This window comes from Sinohyriopsis cumingii, unplaced genomic scaffold (assembly GCF_028554795.1).
Source record: "Sinohyriopsis cumingii isolate HCF-2022 unplaced genomic scaffold, ASM2855479v2 utg001311l, whole genome shotgun sequence".
Taxonomy (NCBI): Eukaryota; Metazoa; Mollusca; class Bivalvia; order Unionida; family Unionidae; genus Sinohyriopsis; species Sinohyriopsis cumingii.
In genome coordinates this window covers 608062-626890 of record NW_028315981.1, presented here as the reverse complement: position 1 = coordinate 626890, position 18829 = coordinate 608062, and the positions used below count along the sequence as shown (strand labels likewise).

The 18829-nt window shown below is 35.6% G+C and overlaps 1 pseudogene across 1 annotated transcript; it reads left to right on the top strand.

Moving 5' to 3' along the window:
- Nucleotides 1-3356: 3356 nt before the first annotated feature.
- LOC149772648 (WW domain-containing oxidoreductase-like) lies at nucleotides 3357-18183 on the top strand (annotated as a pseudogene). The gene is made up of 8 exons (XR_016417633.1): nucleotides 3357-3608; nucleotides 8170-8255; nucleotides 10455-10662; nucleotides 12840-12874; nucleotides 12960-13157; nucleotides 14904-15054; nucleotides 16537-16663; nucleotides 17950-18183. The product of XR_016417633.1 is annotated as a WW domain-containing oxidoreductase-like (transcript).
- Nucleotides 18184-18829: the final 646 nt, after the last annotated feature.

The window sequence follows — 18829 nt, the reverse complement described above, 5'->3', positions numbered from 1 at the left end:
GGACATTCCATTCGGTAAAATGTTCTTTGGAGCCTGCAGACTGCTAGGTAAGCCGTTCGTTAGCAAACTTTGATACCCTCTTTTAAGTAACTTTGCCAGAGCTCTTGTTCAGTGATCTAGTAGGCATTACATGTGCATAATAACACCGGTCTGTCTCGTTCTACATTTAAGAATTAATGCCAATTTTTTTTAAACAAAAATTGCTTGAATATATGAAGACCCCTGAATGACAGGTATTGTATTTACCGTTTACATTTAGCCCACCTCACTTAAATCATCTTTACTTTCAATATTAAACATTGCAATGGATCGGTAAATGTTCAGCAGTCCCTATAAAAGTATTTATAGTGTAAACAGAAATGGTATATATTAGTGTAATTTAATCTTAAAAATGTACATATGTTCATATTTAGGTTTTCGAATTAAATCAAAGCAAAGTAATCTTTTTCATAAATACAAATTGGGGAGCAAATGAACTACAAAATTTTATTCCAACAAGATATTACTTCAACTTCAAGTTCAGTATAACGAATGACTAATAGTAGATATGGTCACAGGCAACTAACTATTGTATGAGTTACGGAACCAGCCTGTGTATACTGCATTTAAAAGAATGACGGTGGGTAATTGGCTGAAAATAATTACATGAAGAAAAAATTCAGAATAGGCCTACTTATTGAGAACTTGTACAGAGGGATTTAATATAAAACCATTTATATTGTATCGCTGTCGCCTCAGATGTACTACTGGATATAAACGGTGGGATATCACGGGAATATATTTTCATAGTGGGCACGTACAAGAGAATATAATATGTCTCGAAAACGACCAGCACATTACATCATATCCGGCGTTCTGTAACTTTTCTCGTCGGTCAATAATTCATCGGACATACTGGTGATTTACCGGCCTTACTAAAAACGTATATAAAAATATGACCAACTATTAGCATAACGTTTAATAGGAATTTAATTTGTTGTCTGCGACTCATAACACGAATAGGTACATCCAGCGGATGAAAAGGACCAGGGTAAAATATGTCCAAGCATCTTCCTTCGATAAATGATACAAATATTTAACCTGGGATAGCTATTTAACCTGGGATAGCAATGACCCTAAAAAGGAGCGCTTAAAATCTGTGAAGATGGAGGAGTGGATTCCATGATTTTCTTAGCTTTTATATGGCATTCACTATACACATAAACCTGTCATACAAACACTGGTCAAATGTGTCCGCCTTAAGAAAGAAATGTAACAAATTAAATTTTATGTAAATATTTTGAATATTATATATTGCGATCCTGTTTCATGTTCATTTGTTCTTTTGTCAGAATCGTGAGTATCAGAATTATTTTAGAGTTGGATTTACACCACTTCTCAACATAGAAACCACAATATATTTTTCTCCATATATAACGAAGTTCCTGAGGAAAATATTTATACTTTTGTTGTAAATAGTATACATTTATCATTACAGTGGGTTTTCAAATTGCAATAAACTCTTCGGTATCTTCAGAACGGTTATTGCGAGACAACGGTGCTTCTGCGATAGGTTTGAAGGACGATTTATGATGACTGAATAATTGTTACGCAAGTAAACTTTTACACTGGGCCATAGACAGTTCATTATTGTATGTGCTGCGGAACCAGCCTATTTGTTGTGGTATATTAAATACGGTTATGAAGCCTACTTATAAATAAATCGTACGCAGTATTCGATTTGAACACGACCAGTTTTCGTTTGATTAGCCGTCGCAGCACAAGAACAATTGGATATAAACGGAAAGATTTCACCAGACCGGATATTTCTTGCACTCCCTTACAAAGGAATGTTTTTCAAAACACGAGCCTCGTAGTATATCATTTTCGTCGTTCAAACAGTTTACTCTTGGATCGATAGGTCATATGATACAACAGTGATATTCCGGTCTTATAACAATAGTATAGTGACTTGGTCAAATATCTGCGTTACGGTTTATGGGAATTGAATTAGTTATATGTGACCATAATGCTTTGTAGAGCGTTAAGGCGCAATAATAGCGGTAAATAGGGTTTACCACACATAACTAATTCATGTGGTTTATGTATAATATCGAGTTCTTGATTACCTTTTTCAGAAATTGTCTTATGAGAAGACCCTTCTGAAAACTGAAATTCGGTTTACAAATGTCGTAGGATACAATCAAGCGAAATACATCAGGGGTGGATGAGTTCCACAGAGGTGCGTTTATTGGTTCCACAAAAGGTACTTAACATAACTCCGACATAAGACACATTTTCAGAATATCTCCTTTATTCCTAACGTTACATTTTCATCAACAAATATTCTAGATTTATATTGGAAGCGGGATAATATAAGTAAAACGAATTTAAATAAATTTTTACTGTCCTTAACTGGAAAAAAAAATGCTTTTCTCCGCAAAGCAAATACGAGTTAAGAAACTACTCCACGGCAAGAAGACCCCTATAAATTATATCAGATGGTGAACAAAAACTTTTTAAATCGAAAGATTAAGTTTTGATTTCATATCCTTTAATCTAGATAATAATTCGTGCAGATGTTACCGTAAAACAAAACTATTTTAAGTAAGTAAACTGACCTGCTGTGCTTTTTTTAAGAAAACAAATCGAAAATATTTATGGAATCTGATTTTTGTACACATAACGTAGCTTGTTTTTCGGATCTGGGAAAACGAATTGTAGTACCATAAATATAAATATTGAATCGTTCGAACGAAAAGCAAATCTTAACGGAAATAACAAGTCCTTCTAACGAAATATAAAATTGTTAGAACGATTTTGATAAAGATTATAACGGATTTCTAAATAAAATCATTATAACGGGAATAAGAAATGTTCTCTAACTTAATGTTTATTCTATTTCTGTGCGAAACAGTTTGCATCCGTCATAACGATTTACTAATTCCTTATAATAATTCAGTAATCTATCCGAACGGTTTATCAACCCTTTCAGTAGTTAGTTTTGACGATATATAACAGTTTAAAAAATTAGTAATATTTTATAACGAAATACTAATTCTTTCAAACATACTATTTACTAATAATAAAGAACTGTTTAATAATCCCTTACAACGAATTTAATAATCCTATATAACGATTTATAAAGCATTAGTAATCTGTTACAACACATGCATAATCCGTTACTAATTTATTATAATCCGTTAGAACGAAATAGAAATCCATTATAACGATTTACTAATTCATTAGAACGATTTATTGTTTTTTCAATACCTCTATACGGGCTGCCTAGTGAAGAGCGTACATTGCAGCAATGATAAAACTCAACGTTTATAACCCTCATGGATTGCCATACTATCTGGAACAAATGACGGCCATAATGGTTCCCTATAGCCGCACTCGGTATTTGGAGCACAGATTAGTACGTACGTATCGACACAAACAATTTTTATCAATCGAATCACTCATAGGGGATGTGCTATGTGATCGTTTACTACTTTGTTCACGCAGTTGTTCTACCGATCACATGACAGTATATGCCATATGATACAAAATGGGAGGGAAACAATCATTCCCAGTGGTAAAGCTGCCAAAGGACAGAATTGTTGTTATTACTGGTGCTAATACAGGTATGTACGTGAGACCAATATTAATATAAGTATGTACCACAAGAGCTCGATGTTTGATAGCGTTAACATTTTTTACCTCTGGATCGTCGAATGGATGTAAGGCATTTAGATAGTTCCTGCCATTCATTGCAATAATTTCGCTGGCTTTTATTGCTTCATGCCACCAAAATCAAACATCTTTGAGGATGAGTCAAATTCTAGACAGAGGCTGACATCTGTACGATATTCCCTTCCTCTGACTGCTCTACATTGCATCGTCTCGTAATAGAAAAAAAAGATAAAAGTCAACATCAACAGTGGATTCCCACTGATTAGTGAGTTACCAAATGTAGGTGTACTTTTAGATCAATCAGAGGAGAGGAATCTCGTGCAGATGTCAACGTCTCTCTACAGTTTGGTTCATCTTAGACATTGCATATATATATATATATATATATATATATATATATATATATATATATATATATATATATATATATAGTATTTAGCAATTAAAGTCGATGAATTTGTTCCATGCATGGTATGAGAAATTAAAGTGTAATGTATTCTAAGAATTAAACTAATTAACAAATTGAAAACAACACTTTGAAAATTACACTGACATTAAGCTCATGCGGTGTGTGTGTGTGTGTGTGTGTGTGAGAGAGAGAGAGAGAGAGAGAGAGAGAGAGAGAGAATATGGGTATGCCTTCTAGTAGATATCTATTGATACTGCACACGTGACAGAATTTAACAACACATGCACTAATGCTGTTAGTCCGAGTGTCCTCTGATCCTTGCCACCTCTTCTTGATATTTAGACATTTATGCTGGGTTGTAGGGTCAGAGTCCACTGTCTATGGAAAAGTTGGAATTCGCCGACACCATTTAGTGTCGGCATAGGGTAGCCGCTTTCTAGCCGGCCTAGCAAACTTGAATGACTTTTCATCGAGATAAACCTGCATAATATCGATAGGAAAATGATTTATTTTCTCAAAATATCGCGAGCATAGCATTCTTTATATCTTTAATCCGCTGACAGAGGAGACGAAATTACGTCGTTGCTGAAATTTGACCTGTATCGGGTTACCATGGGCTTTATCTACCGTGATAAGTTCATTGTTTAACATTAAGGAATAGTTTTCAGTCGCCACTGTAACTAACATACACTAGAATGCTACCAGATTGGCACAATATAAAAGAAATGAACTTATGCAAAAACTTTAGCTTCAACCTTTCCGAGTACTTATGCTTGCTTAGGTTTATTTACAAGTACCCTTGTACATGGCCGGGTGGCATAACCCTATCCGAATCAAATTCAGTTGTTTACAAGTACGAATTCCAACTGTCAGGTTAGTAAAGTACGGAGACCGTTTAGTGGCATATCAGATTAATTTTGAGGTGTGAGTTTTATTTTGAATTAGATTTTATCAGTATCACAGGATAATAATCCTGAATTTGCATATATTGGTCTGTACTGTTAGGACTCTCTCTCTCTCTCTCTCTCTCTCTCATACTTTCGAGTTACAATGGGAGATTCCAGCCTCGTTCAGAGTTTCAAATGCAGTTCGGAGTCTATATTACAAGCATGATCAAGTAATAGAGCAAGTTTGCATCAGTCATGTAACATATAATTTATTCTAGTTAGTTATCAGTGTGTGTGTGTGTGTGTGTGATTGGATTTTTAACGTAGCTTTAAAAAAAAAATTCAGTCATATCGCTACGACGTTTGCAGTGTGGCAGTTTATGGTGATGTCTAGCACAAGGCATCATACAGCAGACACGTAGCATGATGTCCCACCCAGTCACATTATCCTGACACCAGGCCGACCAGTCCTAACACTAACCTCTTAATGCCGAGCGCCAAACGAGGCAGCTGTTAATACAATTTATATAGGTGTTTGGTATGACGCGGCTGGGGATCGAACCCACGACCTCCCGAATCCTATGCGGACGCACTAATCACTAGGCCACCGGAATGGTTAGTTTATCAGTAACGAACATCTAGCATAACATAAGATGTCGTCGCAAAACGTTACAACTTATTTTCGTAATTATCAACCGTATCGATTAGTAAGCTATATTCCAGAATACCTCGAGGGTTCGGATGTATTTACATCAATATTGAAAAAAGACAAAACCATGAGTATTTAGTTAAATTATCGATGAATAATATCCACTCATTGAAACATGGATCTACAATGTTGAATCCTGCTTTTCTTTAAATGTCTGTCGCATGAAGTTAACGACCTGTACTTCCATATATAATGCCTTGTAATCAAGTGATTGATGTACAAATAACGAATGCGACATACTTAGCATTCAATATGATGTGAACCCTTCAATAGGAATAATTGCAATACTCCAGATGTAGTTTTATTACGTCTTTTGAAACTACGTCGAAACCCGTTGAATATTCCAATACTCCAGATGTCGTTATATTGCGTCTGTTGAAACTATGTCGAAACCCATTGAATATTCCATTAATCCAGATGTCATTCTACTACATCTGTCAGATTTACGTCAAAACTCACAGAATATTCCAATAATCCAGATGTCATTCTACTACGTCTGTCGGATTTACCTCAAAACTCACAGAATAATCCAATAATCCAGAATGTCATTCTACTACGTCTGTCGGATTTACGTCAAAACTCACGGAATATTTCATTAATCCAGATGTCATTCTATTGTGTCTGTCGGATTTACGTCAAAACTCCAGATGTCGTTTTATTACGTCTTTTGAAACTACGAAACCCACTGAGTATTCCAATACTCCAGATGTCGTTCAATTACTTCTGTCGGGGTGGGGGTGGGGGTGGGCCCGAGTGGCCGAGTGGTCTAAAGCACTCTCCGTTACGGATCACTGCCATCTCACCTCTGTCTGCGTGGGTTCGAGTCTCGGATTCGGCTAATGTGGGTATGTGAGAAAGCTTGCCAGTAGCTTCTCGTGGGTCGGTGGTTCTTTCCGGGGTTTTCTCGGGTTCTTCCTCCACCACTAATACTGGCCGCCATGTATAGCCTCTCTTGTGCTGAAAAATAGCGTTAAACCCTACAACAACAACAACTACTACTTCTGTCGGAGCTACGTATAAACTCGTTGCAATGCTCCAAATGTCATTGTACTGCGTCTGTTAAAACTACGTAGAAACCCACTGAATATTCCAATACTCCAGATGTCATTCTACTACCTCTTTTGGAGCTACGTCAAAACACATTGAATATTCCAGTGATCCAGATGTCGTTATATTAGTCTGTGGAAACTACATCGAAATTCACAGAATATTTCCAATAATTCAGATGTCATTCTACTACGTCTGTCAGATTTACGTCAAACCTCACAGAATATTCCAATAATCCAGATGTCATTCTACTACGTCTGTCGGATTTACTTCAAAAATCACAGATTATTCCAATAATTCAGATGTCATTCTACTACATCTGTCGGATTTACGTCAAAATTCACGGAATATTCCAATACTCCAGATGTCATCTACTACGTCTGTCAGACTTACGTCAAAACTCACAGAATATTCCAATAATCCGGAATGTCATTCTACTACATCTGTCGGATTTACGTCAAAACTCACGGAATATTCCAATACTCCAGATGTCATCTACTACGTCTGTCGGATTTATGTCAAGATTCACGGAATATTCCAATAATCCAGAATGTCATTCTACTACATCTGTCGGATTTACGTCAAAATTCACGGAATATTCCAATACTCCAGATGTCATCTACTACGTCTGTCAGATTTACGTCAAAACTCACAGAATATTCCAATAATCCGGAATGTCATTCTACTACGTCTGTCGGATTTACGTCAAAACTCACGGAATATTCCAATACTCCAGATGTCATTCTACTACGTCTGTCGGATTTACGTCAAAACGCACGGAATATTTCATTAATCCAGATGTAATTCTACTGTGTCTGTCGGATTTACGTCAGAACTCACGGAATATTCCAATACTCCAGATGTCATTCTACTACGTCTGTCGGATTTACGTCAAAACTCACGGAATATTCCAATACTCCAGATGTCATTGTACTACGTCTGTCGGATTTACGTCAAAACTCACGGAATATTTCATTAATCCAGATGTCATTCTACTGTGTCTGTCGGATTTACGTCAGAACTCACGGAATATTCCAATACTCTAGATGTCATTCTACTACATCTTTCTGAGCTAATTCGACTCCTAATTGAATGATACAGATTCAAGGCATACCCTTTTTTTGTTAGAATTGTTGTAATCTTGAGTAGTTTATTATGTTGAAATGTTAAGCCCCAGTCTACTGTTGATTAAGAAAAAGGATAATACTAAATGCGTTTTACTATCTTCTCATTAATAAAATGCAGAATTTCCCAACTCAAATCAAACTTATAACAAATATTTGATATAAATTTAAATTGTGACTGTCCGTCGTTAATAGTGCCAATCTGTTTGTCTGTCTGTGCCTCTATCGATATACTGTGCGCTCAGATTGAAAATAAAATATGTCTAATGTATAAATACAGCATTTAAGGTAGCAATAGCAATCCCATAAATTTACAAAAACGTATACCAATGACAGGTATAGGATACGAGGCAGCAAAATGGATTGCTATGATGGGAGCCACGGTGATAATGGCGTGCAGGTCAAAAGAAAGGGCTGAAAAGGTACGTACCTCTCCTTTGCTATAAAACCCTCTCAAACCCTCTCTCAACTGGTCACGGAACCGAATGTGTTGGAGGCGAAAATCGAGATCGATACGAGCGCCAGCGTCTGCATTTTAATCTGACTACCGCACCTCGTTATGCTGTCCCTCAGTCTCTTGGAGAGTGACTAATAGTTGACGTAATGGTATTCAATGAGGGGAAAGAAAAAGTAGTAACACTTAATGTGCTCTAAAAATGTCTTATATATAGCGCAATTTAAAACATGAAAATATCACTATTCAATTAATTTTTCTTCGAAATCTTTTCTGAGATATATACTATAGATGGTATTATTATATGCTCATTTTATTCTCCGTTAACTTTACATTGTCAGAATCGTGCAGTACTTTACGATATTGAGCTCGCGTGCAACACATATTAAACTCACACGAATAAAGGAACTACTTGCGTTTTGTAAACAAACAATTGATGCAGACGCCAGCACTTTTGATTTATTTTATTTTTCTGTGGATGAAGTAAGGCAACTGTTTGAGCCATTTGAAAGTAGAGATGCCACTGTCAACAGCGAAAAAACTTTCAACGAAGCAGGCGACTGAAGGTGATATCAGAAATGTGCAGCGATTGCTGTATGATAACTACTTTGCAAACAAATCATGTACACCCACGTAGTAGGCGCCTTACGTTTTGGTTGATTAAATTTGTTTCTGAATGAACTGAAGCAGCTGTTTCGAGGACTGCCACATACATATCAGCTGCTTTGCCACATTCCGCGTTAACCTTTCTGATACAATGCTTCGGATTTGGGCCGGCGATGGACGCCATATTTCATAAAATTGCTGGGTTCCTACAAATAACATGCAAACGACGAGGCATAAACTGTCTTTTTTAGCTGGTAATAAGAATGCCAAAAAATATACTTACTGTTTTACATACTGAATTTCCTTAAAATGTATTTTCTTAGTTCTGCAAATCCGAATTACACGAGCCATCTCATCGGTTTTCAATCTTGATTGCATATTTCGAAATTGTATTGTAATTTCGAATATATTCCAAGTGCAATCACATCCTCCTCACTGCACTCAAAATGAAATAAACATTATATTCCATAGCGTCTTTTTGATAATTGTAATTGAAAGACTTCATATGCTTGCCACATTATGATTTTAACATTCAGTGACGGAACAGGAACACTTGCAGATGTCAACAGGCTGCTCCGTCGCTGCTGAAATCCGATGTACTTCATGTAAAATTGGTATAGATAAAACCAGTCCATAATCACAAAATTTCGTAGAAACGCACAAATACCAAACTCTTTTCATTCCAGATAAAATCGAAAAGTTGTTGCAATTTGCATTCATTCACAATATGACTCCAAATTTCAATTTTAAGTAGACGAAAACGCCATTTTCTTTCGAAAGTTATGTCTAGCTCGCGACTAAATTCAGATTTATCTGGGCGGATTTATGTGCGCATCATTAATATTGTTGTTGTGTAATGATGAATGAATCTGCGATTGTGTATTTAGTTTGGAATATGGCATACATTCAGTTACTTTGTTCGTTGTAGTGTATTTTTTCTTATATAATTAAGCCTTATGTAGAATAAGAAAATGAGCATATAAGAAAAAGGTTACTGCATTTGTATGGGAAAATGTGAACTCATTTTGTCGGTTGAATATACTGCACTTCCAAGATCGTGCAGTAGTTCCATCCGAACAGCTTGTTCATATTTTTCGATACAAATGCAGTAACCTATGCATATCTATCTGCTAACGGACAGGTTGGTTTGCACTCAGAAATAAGTGGAGGTAAACAATTGCCCACTAGTTTGTATTTTTTATACCAAATAAAATTCGACTCTCCATGTCTAACCACATGTGTTATATTATTGCTTGGAAATGTTTGGCATCTTCTATTATTTCAGTTCCTCTTTTACCCACGTCTCAAACTCAAAGTTGTTTTCTTTTTCTCTTAGCAAAATAATCTCAGAAATCATTTCGACCTCACCACTCTACGAAAAAAAAAATGCTCCTTGACTATGCAAGGACGTTTTTATATAAGAATGATTCTAAAGAGTTAAAATTTAAAATTTAATAAATTATTAAATAAAGAATTTAATAACTCTGTTATTTAGGAAAAGCATCAATTTTTTTGTTGTTGTTTTCAGTTAAGTTGTTTCAATATGTTAAAATAATTCCAGGCCATGCATAAGATACAAGAAGAATTCCAGGTGGAAAAAGAAAAAAGAACACCTGTCATTTGTGATACGGAAAGTTTGTCCATGGATTTCATGGAATTGGATCTTGGCTCCTTTAAGTCTGTCAGGGGCTTCATACAAGCGTACAAGTCATCTGGAAGAGCATTGCACGCGCTGGTCTGTAATGCTGGCGTGGCGTTCGTGCCATTCAGTAAGTTGGGTGCATTCCTTTGAAAGAAAAATTCAAAAACCTAAATAATAGAATATTACACCATTTTTATGGCTCTTCATATAAAGAATAATAAATATATTTTACAAAAGCCTTTGTCAGAGTATAATGGGCGACAAGGGACAGGTAACATGTAAATATGTCATAATTATCTCTGGTACGTTATTTATGATACGATATATTAAACCGGGGACAAGTCATTATGGTATATACATCTAGACACCGCCCACAAATGTTATCTTCCTGGTTGTAAATGACAATTGTAGAACAAGGCATACCATGTGCCAATATAGGAAGGCAAGTGTCGGACCTAAATCCTGCCGTCCATTAAACCTTCAGTAGTCCCCAATCAAAATTCGAAACAATGAGTGAATTATACCTTGCAGAGAAAAGGTTTAAATTTACGATAAATGTGTTTTGTTCCAAATTTGGTAACGTCACTGCGTGTAACCAACAGCATCTGCAACCCGCGACATTAACGTTTCGTTGTAAATAGTTGTTAGGTAAAAAGAAAAAGATTGTCATATTACTTGTATGTTTACATCGCTTTTTTTTCCAAGAGAATGAAGGTTTTTTTTTCCAATTTGAATTTTGATATATGGCATGGACTTATTAGCAGTATACTTATATTGCAATAGTGGCTTTAAAATCTAATCAGATTCACGTAATCTACATATGCATGGAAACTTGCCTATCCAAACTGAATTGTTTATCAAGTTCTTTGCGCTTATTCTTTCTTACGAGGTTTGTGTCAACAAGGTCTATGTCACAACGTTGTTAAATGTCTTGAAAACTGAAGAATTATTATAATATACAAGGAACTATAATCAGGACATAAATATACGAAACAAAGGATTATAAAGTTCCATTCGTCCATCTTAAATGGCTTTTGTGCTAATAAGTATTTCTTTGTACAAAATGTAAGTGTTCAAATTATTTTCAACATGTTTCTGAAAACAAAATTCAGAAAGATGCTTCAATGACATAAACATATTTTGTGGTTATCTACAAATAAGTATATTAAATCTAATTTTGTTTACCTAAATTATTTTCTGCTTACTCGTGTTTAATATTGTTTGGGGAAACTAATGTGCAAATTTAGCAAATTAAAAATGCGCAAAAATATTGCATTTTGAGTTAATGGTCTTCAAATATAACCATGTCATCTAGATGTGGACAAACAGAACATCATTCCTCTGCTGCAATTGATTGTTTTGCACTCATGATAACAAGCTCCTCTGTCGGATGTAGATGGTCAAATCAATATGCCCCCCATTGCAAGTAGTAAATTATCCTGATTAATGCTTTGCAAGGTTTTGCTGTCCACCATATTTGCTATATATGTTGAATATTATATTTCCAATTCTCTAATGGAAGACAGTTTGATATAAAAATACGTGTAAAAACGTATTTTTGTAAGAGCATGTTTTATTTATTCCTTATGGTACGTACTTTATAACCGATACATTTATTTTATTATTTTTATCTTTGATTAAAAAAGCGGTTACATAACCTACTTTGTTGAAATGGCCACTAACAAGTAAGGTGTAAATACATGTAGGACATTACATTTTGAGTCCAAGGCTTGTATCTGGTACATGGTGACCTATTTCTTCTATGTGCCCTTTCTTCCATCTATTCTGTATATCTGAGCGTCCGTCAGTCCCGAAGAGATTGTTATAAATATTACATAAATACATCAACGTAGTTAATCATATTTTGGTAACTCTTATACGCAGGCGACGTTTAGACTTTAAGGCTATTACATCATATTTTTTTCTTTAATTATTTTCACATAGTTTTTAATTGTTCCACTTGGATATCTTTGACAAAAATCTTTCTACACGATTACATAAGTGAACAAATTTGTAGCCGAAAAGCCGAACAGCAAATATTCAAATTTGCACACATCTGTTAATTTTTTCACTTAGAGGCTTTTGATCATAAAAGAAGCTTGTTAGTTCTATTAGGCACAAATAAATTGAGGTACACAAATTAAATTCTTTCTTTTTTGTTTAAATGGCATGAACATATTTTTTTTATTAAAATTTGTTTTCTTCTAAAATTGAAACATTACGCGATTCAATAACACACCTTGTTGTCAACATGACATTCATCATTAGTTATAAATACTCAATGAATATTTCCATACTTTGCAGCGAAAACAGAAGACGGGTTCGAAGTTATGTTACAGGTACGTACACGTGTCGTCATTTTAGTGAAAAATAGTATACATTCAATACAATGTATATACGTATTTCACAAATGTATCCCTTCAGGTGAATTACTTGAGTCACTTCATCATGATTGCACACTTGCTGCCGATTATGAGAAAGTCTGGAGAGGATTGTAGGATCGTCCTGGTTTCCAGCGATCTTCACAGAGCCTGTAATTTTGATCTGAACAAGATGAACTACAGTGGAGATCCATAGAAATTCGGGAGATGGGACTATTACGGGAGGTCCAAATTGTACCAGGTACAAGTTTTTCTTGTATTCATTCATTGATATTAATGTCAAAGTTAGCTTTCACTTTTAGATGAGGTCAAAACGTTAATAGCTTGTAATATTATATTATATATAATAATTATTTACGGTGTGTTTCTTGAGCAAATGTTTGCCGGACAGCGTTCGCACATAACACAATTGGATAGGATCATTTAAATCCCAAGCTTTCAAAGTCTTGCGCTGTTGAAACCGTTTTCCCTGGAGAAAAATTTTTCCTTCACGATATATTAGAGGATATAATTATTGATGTTTTGTCTATAAATTATGAATATGCTTGTGGGATAAAGACACCTACTATATTTTTGGCACGTGCGTATGATTGAAAACAGCTAATCACAAAACCACACGTTCCTAATTGGCTTGAATAGGCCTGATCGTGTAAGAATTGTTTTTCAAGTCCTAAATCTAACATCTTTAAACCTGGTTCTCAGCCAACCAATGTATTCCGTTGAGTTTTTAAAAACAATTCAACATAAATCTGCTTGGTTGAAAATCTCAGTGTGCCAGCATGAAACAAGAGCAACCTTAAAGAGGTCCGACCTTGACTCTGTATAGATCTCAGATTTATAGAACATCCGTTTTATCACCTTATGAAGTAAACGTGATAGTAGAACGAGGGAAGTTGTACCAGGTAAGATTTTTATTGCATTTATATTGTACAAACAGCCTTTTCATCTGACATAATGAGCATACAAAAAAATGCGAACTTGAAGTTAATATTAAGATTTGTTCTTGGGAAAAAAAAACGTATTCTGGGCTGAAGTACTGGTAGAAGTGTTAAGACAGAAGAATAATTCATATTTCCCAATACGCTATCGGTTGCCAGACCATGAGGGACGTTTTTGAGCCCAATTGCTTTTGCAACTGTTTGCACCTGGACGAATTGCTATATATTATTTGCAAACTTTAGACCTACGCCGTGATAGGTATTACAGCTCTAGCTTTCAAAAATTTTCCTGAGTACTCTTCCAAACATATCCATTGAAGAGAAAGAAAAAAAAGTACGCGTCATTCTTTCGTGATAAACTTACACAACTGTGAATTTGTTTTGAATTATGTAAAGAAATGTGAGTTTGATGAGAACAAAACAAACTAGTTAGTCACATATAATGCCGATGTTTGAGTAAGGTGGACGTGACAAAATCGCACATGTTCAACTAGTTCAAACCAGCCCGATCATATAAAAATAGTTTTCAAATCATATATCTTACACCAAAACTCGGATCTCTGGACGTATTGCCCCGTGGACTTCTGCAACAACAAAAAAAAGCCAGACGAAAGATACCATTTTAAAACGTAAATCAACTACTAAATCCTTGGTTTGACTGAATCTCAATAATGCATGTTCACATCGAGCAACAAGCATCTTACGCCATATTGACGCTGTCTTTATACTGACAATAACTTATAACTGTTGCTTTTTTTAATCACGTTACCGAGTACAAGTTAGACAATTCAAGTAAGGATACTAAATGTAGACTGTTCCGTCAAAAGTGCCTTATTTAACGAGTTTTCACCGATAACGCGTATAATTGAGAATGAAAAAAGGCAACCGTCACTTGCGCTATCCTAACGACAGAAATATTGCTTTAACATTAGCAGTTTTCAGAAAAGACAATTTTTACTGAAAGATCAAAATGTTGCAGTATTTGTGCTATAAATATCCGTTCTTGAATGTATAACTTGTCTCTTTATACATTTGCTGTTTTTTAATAGATCATGCAGATGCATAGCATGCACAGAAGACTTAAAGGGTCCAATATATCGGTCAACAGTCTGCATCCAGGGCTGGTGGACACGGAAATCTCCAGGGGTTATCAGGATTATCGACTCATGACACGATTAAATGGGATAATCAAAGCTTTAGGTACTCGATTTTGTTTCGGTGTTGGTTGTTTTAAGGCTTATTAAAGCTATCCCGAGCCCTAATATACGTTTAAACAAGATGTGTTCAGAGATGCCATGGTTGACGGACACGCGACGAACGACAAAGATGCAGAAGCACATCACAATTTCGCTTGACCCCTAGCACATACGATATGGTTTTTCTCGTTAAAAATGAATACTTTTAATAGCAACAGCTCTTCTTCTCCAAATCAGAACACAATAATTAGCTCTCTAGATTCGAAATCTAACTCCTCTACGATTCCTTGCTCATTTTCCCATACCATCAACCGCTCATCATAACTCGTATGAGCGTAAAGGTCACATTTTCATTGCTTCGTACCCAATCTTTTTGCTTGTAGTTTGGAGTGTATGCATTTCCGGTATTGCACACGGTAGATGGATTACATTCAATTTTGACTGGTGGTTACTGTTTACTCTGGACTTTGTCAAATTTTCAGCAAATGCCTGGTGTGTATATTGTGCAAACAGGATCAATAAACAAGACACAATGCAACGGAGAAACATCAAGTAAAAGTGAACATCACTGATCAGTAAAGCATTTAAATAGTACATTATGGAAATGTTTAGAATGGTTTCTTTACGGTGATATGAGTTATAATTGGCCGAAAGACCATATGGTTCGGCCGATAAATCAGCCCCTCGGATGTGATTGTATTGAATGGTGTTGTAGGGGATGATATCGCTAACTGCTAAAATTCTCAGCCGATTTCGGCTGCAAACATCGGTATACATTTTATACACTTACCGGTATTTCTTGCGGCTGTGGAACTACTGTCGGATGAAGTTTTTTTTTTTTTGTGACACGTACATTACATTTCCTGAGCAAATCCTATGTTTGGTGACTTGTAAATCCACGTGGATAGCACACCCCTCGGTCCTGTGGTCATTCTGAGTTAAGCGCTAGATATGGCTGTTACCAAATACCGGTATCTGTCTAAAGTGTAAACCAGCTTGTTCCGGAAGGATTTGCATGCAGCTAAATTGAACATTTCAGTAAACAGATGACACTATACCCACATATCGTCCATCAATATCAACTTAGATGGTGGTGGTGGTGGTGGGGGGGTTGGTTGGTTGGTTGGTTTATCGGACTATCATACGGTATAAAAATGTTAATTCTGAATTTGTGAGGGGTCACATATTAAATCTAGGCAATTGTTCACCTGTGTTTGTAATATAAGGTGAATCGGTATTCTCAATAGTATTCCTGTTTATTATTAATAAAAACTAGTGTGTGACTTCAAAACCAGGCGTGCTAAAGAATAAAAGGATTTCGCCTACTAGAAGAAGTGGTTGGGGATGAGGGGTGTTAGTATACTTAATTCCATAACCTCAGTTCTACCGGCTACATAAACTACCGGCTACATAAACTTTACTCTTGTGCACTCGATACACTTTGCTGCTTTCCGAAGGTTGCAAACTACTCATTGTGTATTTTCAGGGCAGTTGAAGACTCCTAAAGACGGAGCCCTTCCAATTATCAATGCCGTGGTTAACCCAGACCTAAAGGGAGTAGGTGGTGTCTACTTCAAGAGCCTTGAAGGCGGGTATTCAACAGCGGAAGCTAGGTGAGAAACCAATTTGGTAATTAGACACAAGCTCATCATTGATAAAGATTTACAGTATTTTTAAACGTTACAATCTTACCATTGCATAGATTTTTTTATTGGAGGGGTATGTCCAGTGTATTCTTTATTTTGATCAGCGTATCCTTCCATAATCGTTGTATCTAATGTTGAAAATGATAAATACAAATCCGTTTGAATAATATTTGAAATACTAATAGATCATTGTGCAATCATAGATATTGTTCTCATAATTTACAGTTCATCTCTTGATAATAAATATAAGTATGCTTAATTTTTTTCTGTTTGAGTATATTTAAAAAAAACATCGATAGCAGGCCATCAGCCGCTTGCCAGCTATAGGCTGTTGCACTAGAGTTATCTCTCTTTGGCAATGAAATATTGGAACATAATGAATAAATTTCCTTTGGGTTCAACAGACAGTCTTTATGCCGCATCCATCTGCCTAATATAAACATTCATAAAAAATACACAGGTGATGTCAAACTGAATAGATACAATAAAATAAAACATAAGAATATTATTCTCTTGACCTGACAAGTCAGTGGCATTTACTAGAAAAAGTAGTGTATGCACTCCAACCCCCAAAATTTATCCATGCATTTTTTATGACCGAAGGCCATGTTTGACAACAAGTGATACTCACAGTGCAAATGCAAGCCTATTCTCTGGACGATATTAAAAACATCGTGTACTTGACAGCCTAATTAAATTCAAAATAGTTGCCAGCAAGCCTTTTTTAAAAAAATACATACCTACTGCTTTGAGTTGCTAGCTCTGCTTCCTGGCCGACAGTTGGTATTTTAGTGCCCACATTCTGTGAAGTGACTCTGGTAGGTGTGCATGCCTAGCATCAGATTTGAGAAAACCACAAGCTCGAAACATGTATTTCACAAAATATCCATATATTTAATTATTTAATAATAATAGCTGAAAATATCACATCAAAGTTTCAAGTTAAGGAATTTGACTTGGGCCAATTTACAGAACTATCCATTGCCACCTGTCTGGCTCCATATACTGCTGACAGAACTATTCGATATATATTTTTATATACATGATTAAAACAATATATGGTGTGTGTGCATGTGCGTGTGTGTTCGAGCGTACTTGCGTGCTAACATTTGCAGGTCGATTCCAAGAAGACTTTGTGTCCTCTGGCTAATATCCTTCACACGTGTTTCGACTATCTTTCCTATACCCTTCAAAGAACAAGCGGTATTAATAAATTATTGCATCGTCCTTACACGATAAATTTATTTCTTCAGAGATAAGACCAAGCAGGAGGCCTTGTGGAAGAAAACACTGGAATTGTTAAAGAATGAAATACCAGAGGACCTGATTCAGGGACTTGAAGGAAGAATGTGATACTACCAGAAACATATGTGCTACAGTCCCAATAGTGTTCTATTAAACTGGACAATATATTGCCAATCATATAGCTTGTAATACGTTGTTAATCATATAATAAAATAGAAACCCCCACCATATATGGAACAATGGGCATGCGTCTATCTTTGTATGTGTAAAAGAGAGAGAGAGAGAGAGAGAGAGAGAGAGAGAGAGAGAGATTCTAAATATAAATATTTCTACTAAATAGCTTGATATACCAAACAAAAACCAGCCGAGGTATCATTTTGATTAAATGTATTGTTCGTTAAACATTTCGAGCACTAAAGAATGTATCAAGCACCATGCTTGGTTGCCCGAGTTTGGACTTTCCAAGTTTACAAAATTTGCATCAATGTATAGGGTGAAATGTAATATGTGCAATTGCGACATAGAGAGTGGGCCATATAAATATGGTACTATATCAAAACATCTCTGGTAAAACATTAAACTGGGGCAACAAAATGTTCCTACAGTAGACCTAAATGGATTGATTTTTATTGTTTACAATCCAAATGGAGTACTGCATTGTGCATGTAACAAGGAATTGATATTATGCATTTATCTTTGACTTTGAGTGAGATTTTTAACATAATTTGCTAAAGGCAGTGAAATCCGAATGACATATACAAATCCCCAGGGTTCCGATTATCTTATCGAAATTACAAATTAGTCCATGCATCTCTTATATCAACAGAATGACATACTTTTACCTGAGTCACTGTAAATGCCCGACATATTTTATTGGTTCCATCTATT